This window comes from Chenopodium album, chromosome 20 (genome assembly GCF_948465745.1).
Source record: "Chenopodium album chromosome 20, dcCheAlbu1.1, whole genome shotgun sequence".
NCBI classification, from domain to species: Eukaryota; Viridiplantae; Streptophyta; class Magnoliopsida; order Caryophyllales; family Amaranthaceae; genus Chenopodium; species Chenopodium album.
In genome coordinates this window covers 7365118-7374292 of record NC_137853.1, presented here as the reverse complement: position 1 = coordinate 7374292, position 9175 = coordinate 7365118, and the positions used below count along the sequence as shown (strand labels likewise).

At 34.7% G+C, this 9175-nt stretch overlaps 1 pseudogene; it reads left to right on the top strand.

The window, feature by feature from the left end:
- The first annotated feature begins 7877 nt into the window (after positions 1-7877).
- Positions 7878-8540, top strand: LOC145596715 (cyanidin 3-O-galactoside 2''-O-xylosyltransferase FGGT1 pseudogene; annotated as a pseudogene).
- Positions 8541-9175: the final 635 nt, after the last annotated feature.

The following is a 9175-nucleotide window of genomic DNA, read 5'->3' as shown; positions in this document are numbered from 1 at the left end:
CTGATTGGAGCTGAACTGAACTGAACTGATTGGAACTGAACTGAATTGAGCTGAAATGAATATTTTATGTGAGAGGGAAATTAAGAGCTGAACTGATTGAAACTGAACTGAACTGATTGGAGCTGAACTAAAGTGAAATGAAATTAAGTAAATGTGAACATGCCCTTATTCTTGTCTCTCTTACTTAATTATGGGTTTTGTTACCCTATCGCATCGGTAGTGACTAATTGATTGTGTACTGTGTAGTGGTTGTTAAAAAAAAAATTAGATTTATCAATCTCAAAAGGTATATTCAAATAGCTCAATACATTAAAATGCATTATTGTCCTAAAGACAGCAAATTACTTTTTTTATGGAGTTATAAATACAACCAATTTGTTTACTTATAACATATATAATTACAATAATTGAAATAATGATGGTTGTATTACAAGTAATATATAAAACAAATAAAGAATAGCCTAATATATACTAATAATATTTAAAAGTTCAAAATTATATTTCATAGTATTAATTGTTTATAGAGCCATTTTCAAAAAAAAAAAAAAAAAAAAAAAAAAAAAAAAAATGTTTATAGAGCCAATTTTAAATCTCAAACCGGTAAAGGAAAGGAATGAAATCAGCTTGTTCAATTAGAATGCGGTAAGCCAAACCCTTTTATTTTATATTTTATTTTTTTAAAACTGGTTTTAGTTCTTCTTATTCTTATCTTTCTGTTAGGGGAGCTCTTGAGGGAATTCAGTTCGTATTTTTTGGGGGTTTTAATTTGGGGATGAACTCAGTTCAGTTTGTGTTGACTCTGTCTCTGTTGAATCCATTGTAGCCCACTTATGAGTGTCCCACATTGGAGAATGAGGAGAGATGGTTTCACTTTATAAGGTAGAGGAGTACCTCCTACTATTGCCAATTGATTTTAGTATGGAAGCTCCAAAGCCTTGTTTGTGGCCCAAACTCTCCTCTTCCTTGTTCGGGTTGCCCAGACCCATTTTATATTGTTTCGAAATTTATCCACTAGAAAATTTGGTACTCGTATTGTAATTTCGATTTGGATTTTCTTGTTATTGGATTGTCAGGAGGCAACCCCAGCTGAATTTCTTTATTAATTAAAGAGAGGTTAGTGCTTTGAATTCCTCTTTTTAATTCTCTGCTCCGTAAGTTTAGAAGTTGGTAGTGAAATTAATTTGGCTTATTAATTTACTTTATCTAGCTATAATATGTCATTACTTCTTGCGTGGATCATTAGTCATAATATGAATTGTATAATTTCTACTTTTGTTATTCAATTTTCGCATCTTAGTATGTCAGGCTAGATTAAATAAGGGTAGGGAGATATATTATACATTGGACTATTGTATTGTGAGAATGGGTTTGTTATAATTATTGGGTATTATGTTTATGTCTTGATTGGATTGATGATTTGGTAAACGTGTGATACGTAATTGTCCTTGTTAATTTCCCTTGCTAGCAATTAGGTACGTGATTGGTGTCTAAAACCTTTTATAATGCCTAGGATTATCAACCCTTTGAGTTGCACATATCCGAGCTTGTGCGGTTTGTAGCTTAAGTTAACTACTTCCTTGTTTTTAATGATGCTAATTAATCGAGTCTAGAGAGCTTGTTCTAGATTATTAGTTAGTTAGACAATACTCCAAGAGCTTGTTGGTTTATTTGCAATTAAGGGAAGTTTTGAATGCTTGTTTGTGTTCATTGGTAGACATTAAGATATAACATGATTTATATAATTCGATGATCAATTAAAATTCTAATGCTATAATAAGTCTCCTGATCCCTACTTCAATATCCTTGATTACATCGTATTTCAATTTTGTTTGTTTAATTCTCCGCACTTTATTTGTTATCTAGTTAGTAGTTTATTTATTAGATCATATCATCATTTCTTCAAAACAGGGGTTTCTAACTTAAACAAGTGTTAATTTGATAATACAATTCTCTGTGGGATCGACCCTAGCCTATCCTACTACATTTTAGGAGGTTTTAGTTAGGTTTATTTTGGTAGACACGCGACAGTCGTACTACTTGTAGAGGGTCAATCTCCATGGGAACCGAAAGAGATCCATCTAAAGAAACACAAGAAGAATTTTCCTTATTCTTCTTAGAGGAAGCAACATCAACAACATCTCCAAACTACTTTTCACGTTAACCCTCGAGTGTAGCAGACTGGATTTGCACATAGAAGGAGAAGCCTCGACACCACACTTAGGCTCCAAGCTCGGGAGTGAACTCACACTACAAGTATCAGTACCACGAAAACAATCCCCTGAAATTTTGGACAAAACCAAATTCTTAACACGATCCAATTCTTGTGAAATTTCCCAATTTGTAGGTTCTAACCGAGAAGCAAGTGACAAGTCATCATAAGCCTGAGGTAAGCATTCCAACTTTAACGCAGCGGTAGCTCGCCGAAATAAACCTTTAATATTATTGCCATCAAACTCAAACACTAGAGAACAAAGTTGTGAGGCTTGAGAGAATTGATTATTACGAAGAGCACATGTAGTCAAATTCAAATTTAAGGAAACAACAAGGTCCAAGTACAAGGAATTCCCGTCATTTGAAAGGGACACAGTGAAACAGAGGACTTTAATAGCCATGTGATATTGCAAATTGGCATCTCCAAACTCATGTCTACGGAAATAACTATTACCCATTTCTTTTAAGGATTGACAAAACGGAAGAACTCCATTAAGGCTTCCAATTCCCATAAGAACATTAGCAATCAAATTATGGTCATCATCATTAATTATTTAAGTGGAATAGCAATAACTTTGATTTAACCGAGCTGAAATCCATCTTAATACTAGGCGTAAACATAGTAAACAAACTCCACCCCTAAGTAAAACTAACACACACAGAAGTTCACAAAGCCCAACCACAACAAGGCTCCTTATTAAGGTTAAAGAGACCAACCATAAACAACCAAACTACACCACAGAAGACAGGTATACCTTATAAACTGGCAAAGGAAAAAACCACTAAAAAGGAAAATTTTAACCACCAAACGAAGACCAACCACCGAAGGACTCCCCCGAGAGCAGCGAACCTAAAGAGCACCTGGTTGCAGTAGATACTTACTCTACCCAAACCCAAAAACGAGAACAGAAAACCAGGTTGAAGGGGGAGCTAGCTCACCGGCGAAGACAAAATAAATGGGCAGACAAGCTAGTCGCTGGCGAGCAGTGAACAGTGGGGTTGGTGGGTTGGCGGTGGGTCGGTGGGATAAGATGAAGGGTTGGCGGTGGAAGGATAAGCTTGCACTTTTAGAGAGAGAAACTAAACAAAAATCAAGAGGGTGTGTCATAACTAGTTCTTCTTTATTAAATTAAGGCAAATTCATTCTCCCACAATAAATCCCTATACCTCTTTGCATTATAACTTGAAGAAACATCTTGGAGAAAAATCACCTAAATTTAATTCCCTATGTAAACCTTAACTTTTTTAGCTCTAATATGGTGCTTTAAAGAGAAATATTATTAAGAAAGCGACTTGAATAGAAATTTGAAATTAGCCATTCTTGTCAAGTGAAAAAAAAAAAAAAAATTAAAACAGTTACTATATTCCCAATTTGAATCATTTGTATTTTTCAACCAATAATTGTTAGGATTAGTGTGGAGATGCATCAATGCATGGAGGCATAAGGTGTAATGCAAGAAGCTACTTTGTCATTTAGGTTTGACCAAACTTTTGAAAACTTCGGCCGAACCAGGAATTATTGGCAGAGTGAAGCATCACTTTGATTTCAAGCATAGGTTCGACCGAACCACCCTAGGTTCAACCGAACTCTGGGTAAGTTTGGTCGAACCCCATGCTACTCTGTTTCTACGGTGTGATTTCAACCCGTTGTGTTCGTTTAAATGCTAGCCCTTGGATTATCATTTAATACCTAGACTATATATAGTTTTACTAAGCCTCTTTTGCATATATTCACAAACATTAAACACCAAATAGAGGGTTTGAGAGAGTTTGTGAGGAGCATTTGAATTTCATACAATTCATGCTTGTAATTCTTGATTTTTTTTTTTTTTTTTTTTTGAAACCTGTAATTCTTGATTTCATTCATCATCAATACTACTTTATAGTGCAAGGGTGGGTTTTTCTCCCAGTTCTCGGGTTTTTCCACAGTAACATCGTCTCCTTTATTTGCTTAATTTCTTTCATGGTTGTTCTTGATTGTTATGCTTGCAATTGTTCATTGTTGTTGTGGGTTGATTGCAAATTAGTTTAAGCCCTTTAATCCTTACAATAACAATTAATGTACTAAGAATGGTGTCTATGTAGGTAAGAAAAAACACAGTTATGTATATAACACCTTGTTTAATTCATTAAGATGAGTATATAAAAATGTAACATTATTATAATTTCATAAACAAACATAGGCAGAACTCGGCCCTTTAAAGATATTGGTACTTTTTAAAAAGGAAAGATTTTCCGGAATAATCCCACCTTTGGGGCGTCCGCTAAAAATAGTCCCACCTTTGGATTATTATTAAATAATCCGACCTTTATACTCAATCTGCTCATATTGATCCCAAGTGACCGGTTAATTTCTTTTTTTTTTTTGGTTTAAAGTACATGTGTCATTGTATAATTTGTCTAAAATTATAATATTGAAAAAGATTGAATTTAACAAAATAATAATAATAATAATAATAATAATAATAATAATAATAATAATAATAATAATAATAAATTGAATTTAACAAAAAAAAAAATCCGAAAGCCACAACCGCCTATTCCCCTAGCCACCAATATCCGTTGACAGTTGAATTGCATTCACCCACTGTGAGATCGGAGCTTGCGATCAATGTTTGTCATCGTCGTTGCTACTATTGGTGGTTTGGGCAGCGATATCGAGGCGGGGGAAGCTGAAATTAGGCAGGGGAAGCTGAAATTAGGGTTGGGAAACTAAGGAAGGCCGAAATTAGGGCGGCATGCAGAAGGGGATGTGCCAGAGTTGATACAGGGGAAACGACTAAGAAGTCAGAATCGGGACAGGGGAACTCAGAGATGTCGGAATCGGAATAGGGTTTCCGAAATCGAGGGTGAGGGATTGATTATTGTTCGCCGGCGCATCCCAAAGTGCCGCTTGGGTTTTAAAGGGAGGGTCTACTGGTCTAAGGTGTTGGTGGTTCAGGGAAGGGGGTCAAGTGGCGCCGGCGCCAGGTTATGGAATTGGGTGGCCAGAGCCACGGGGACAGGGAGTCAGGCGCTGGGGAGGGGGTCGCTTTGGCCGGTGATGGGGTGGTTTTGTTAAATAATTAAATTTTTTTTTTATACTTTTCTTAAAAATATTAATTTTATTTTTATTTTTTGACCAATCACAGGTCGACATTTGTCTAGTAACTTGTTATAACAAGTTACATGACCGGTTGGGACCATTTTGAACAAATTGATATCAAAGGTCGGATTATTTAAAAATACTTCAAAGGTGAGTTATTTTTAGCGGACGCCTCAAAGATGGGATTATTTCGGGCAATTTTTCCTTTTAAAAATGGTCATAGTTATATAATCTCAACTATTCCAATCCCTTGCTCTCTTTAAATTGTCATAAAACTCTCAACAATAAATAGGAAGATGTAATAGAAAGTGGATTTGTATGATATGAGATGTTTGTATTATGTATAGATTGGTGACTCCAATTCCTCTATTTATGATTGTAGACAGTGGTTAAAACTTAAAAGAAATAGCTAGGGATGTGTTCTATTCACCTGATTCTTTCTGATCTGAACTTACCTTAACTTATCTGAACTTATTTAAACTTCTTAAAACTTATTTTAGTAGTAATTTGTACTTGGGTAGCCCTTATCTGAACTTATCAAACCCGATCTGAACTTATCTGAATTTAACTGAACTTATCTGAACTTATTACACCTGAAATAAGTGAAAATAAGGTGAACATAACATATCCAAGAATATAGTAGAGTTTCTTATCATTCTTGTAGCTATAATATCACTCATGCATAAGTCAAGGAGCTTGTATCATACAAGCTTGTAAATTAATATAGAAAAATCAAACACAAGTACTAATCTTCTTTCATTTTCCAGAAACCTTTAGAGCATAAACACACCACCAATTCATTAGGCCACCACTAATACATTAGGCGAAGAAAGTTGGGCCCATATCCAATTACAACTTTGTCTTAGCCTTGACCCTCTAATCCACAAAGAATCTTAGATATATTGTAAATACAGTAACAGTAGAAATATAAAATGTAATGTAAGTTGGTACATGAAATTACTATATAAGGAAATGGTACTTAAAAAATAGGTCAATTTGAACATCGCGTTTTGTTTGCGGTAGGCCACATAATGTGGTCATTTATAAAATAACAAAATAATCTCTATAACATTGATCGAATGACCCCTAAAACACTGATCGAGTAATATCTATTACATTGACAAAGTAATCATTGTACCACTGATCAAATAACTTGTATAACACTAACAAAGTAACCTAATTAAATAGTTAGTTACTCGGTGTGAATAGCCATATTTTATACCTGTTGAAATCATACGTACTAGTACTTCTTTATAAATAAAATAAAAAAGTAAAAGTGAGAAGTATTAATAATAGTTAGGGCCTGTTTTCTTCACGCAGACCCTTACTCTGCTCAATAAGATGAAATAGAGGGAGTGGATACTAGGCATATTCTTCACTTCAACCCTGCAATTGCCATGTATCGAAATTCGTTCCAACACATATTCTTTAGATTCAAATGACTTAGATATTTATATGTGACTATGTGAGTACAAGACATATGAAGTTGCATCAACTTCAGTCTCGTGCAGAGCATGCCGCATGCATGGATACAAACCTCGTGCAACATGCATGGCTATTTCGTGCACAAGCACAACCTCGCGTTACACATGAGTGCATAGTGCTTCTTTTAATTTGTCTTTAATCACTTGTACTTTTATTACTCTTGATACCATGTTAGTGGACCAATTCAACCAAAAGCTTAAGCTGATGGATAAGGCCCAGGAATATGTTTTTACTTTATTAATGTGTTTATCAATTTTTATTTTCTAGCGAGTAATGATTATGTGCAATATATTTCGGGCCTGTTCTTTTCATCCTAGTTTCAATTCAGTCCATTTCAATTTCAATAAGTTTAGTTCAGTTTTATTAAGTTCAATTCTTATCATAATTTCCTTCTCTCATAACATATTAAGTTCAGTTCAGTTTCAATAAGTTCAATTCAGTTCAGTTCAGTCATTCAAAACAGACCCTTCCTCCACTCTATTTTACTTGTTAGTTGTGACAATAATAGGTTATTGATCCCACTAAATATCAATGTATGTCCTATCTTCAACAGTGTGTCGGATTTTTACAATTTATGTTTATACATATTTTTCATGTACTATATATATATATATATATATATATATATATATATATATATATATATATATATATATATATATATATATATATATATATATATATATATATATATATATATATACACAAACTACACGATATCCTCATCATCATAAACCATCAAATTCAGCTACAATTTTTTGCCAAAATATTAAACAAAATCAACCCTCATATAATTCAAGAAAAAAAAAATGTCATCAAACAATAACAAAGACAAAACTTTGCATATGGCAATGTACCCTTGGTTTGCCTTTGGACACCTTCTTTCCTTCACTTAGCCAACAAATTAGCTGAAAGAGGTCACAAAGTGTCATTTTTTCTCCCTACCAAAACTCAAACCAAATTAGCCTCTCATAACCACCATCCCAACCTCATAACGTTCATTCCCATCACCGTCCCATCGGTCCAAGGACTCCCTGCTGGGGCGGAGACAACCAATGATGTCTCCGCCCAAGCTTGGCCTAGCCTCATGGACGCCATGGACCTGACTCGACCTGTTATTGATTCCCATCTTGCTCGTCTCAAGCCCGATTACATCTTTTTCGACTTCACTGAATGGGTCCCTAATGTGGCCCGGAAATGCTCGATCAAATCCATATATTACTATACTTCATACTTGGCAAATATGGCTTATTGTAGCCTAGAAGCCCGAAACCTTCCTATTAATCATAAGTATAGGGAGGCGGACTTGGTAAGCCCGCCTCCTGGTTTCCCATGTCCTGCCATAAGGATGCGGGCCCGAGAGGCCCGCACCTTCGCGTATATGTGTCAGATGGTATTCGGAGGAGGGATGACATTGGTGGAAAGAAAATCAAAATGCTTTGAAGAATGTGATTTAATAGCGATGAAGACTTGTAGGGAGATTGAAGGGGCTTATTGTGATTTTTTTCAGAACCATTTTATTAAACCATGTCTTTTAGTGGGACCAATGATTCCCGAACCACCAACGTCTAGGCTCGATGACTACTTCGATGGTTGGCTCCACGGTTTTGGTCATGGTAGCGTGGTTTATTGTGCACTTGGGAGTGAATGTGTTCTTGGAAAAGATCAGTTTCAAGAGCTTGTTTATGGACTCGAACTCACTGGTATGTTTGTTTATGTGGCTTATGTCACATGTTTTACTAGTACATACTTACAATAGATTGTCACATGATTCATCTATGTCTTACTAGTACTAGTTCATCATCGTATTATCTATATAATACTCGGTAATACCACTAGTCCACTACATGCTTCTTCAGCTCCCAAACATAAATAAAGTGATACAATTGATGCATCATTAAGATTTTACACTATGGCCGTGTTTGGTGAATAGCTTAAAGCTGAAAGTTGAAACTGATTATGTTAGCTGATTTTGACTAGCTGATTGCATTAACTGATTTGACTAACTTAGTTTATTAGTTGATTGTATGAAAGTATTTGGTAAATAACTAATAGCTTAAAGTTGTTTGAGTATGTGAAATGACCAATTAGCTAATTGTGGGATAGGTAGTTTAAGTAGGATTTTAAATTAAATGGTGGTATAAGTGTTATTTCACCATATATTAACGAATAAGCTAATTTTTTCAAAAAGAGCTTGTTTAATGAAATTAGCTCTTTAAATAAGCTTCCCATCAAACACCTTGAATTAGTTTATTTAATAGTCAATAAGCTAACGTTGGTCAAATAAGCTAATTTTGCTCAAATAAGCTGTTTACCAAACACAGCCTATATTTATAAACTTTGACCACATTTGATAGCTGAGTAAATAAGCATATATTTTACTAGTTGTTCAAT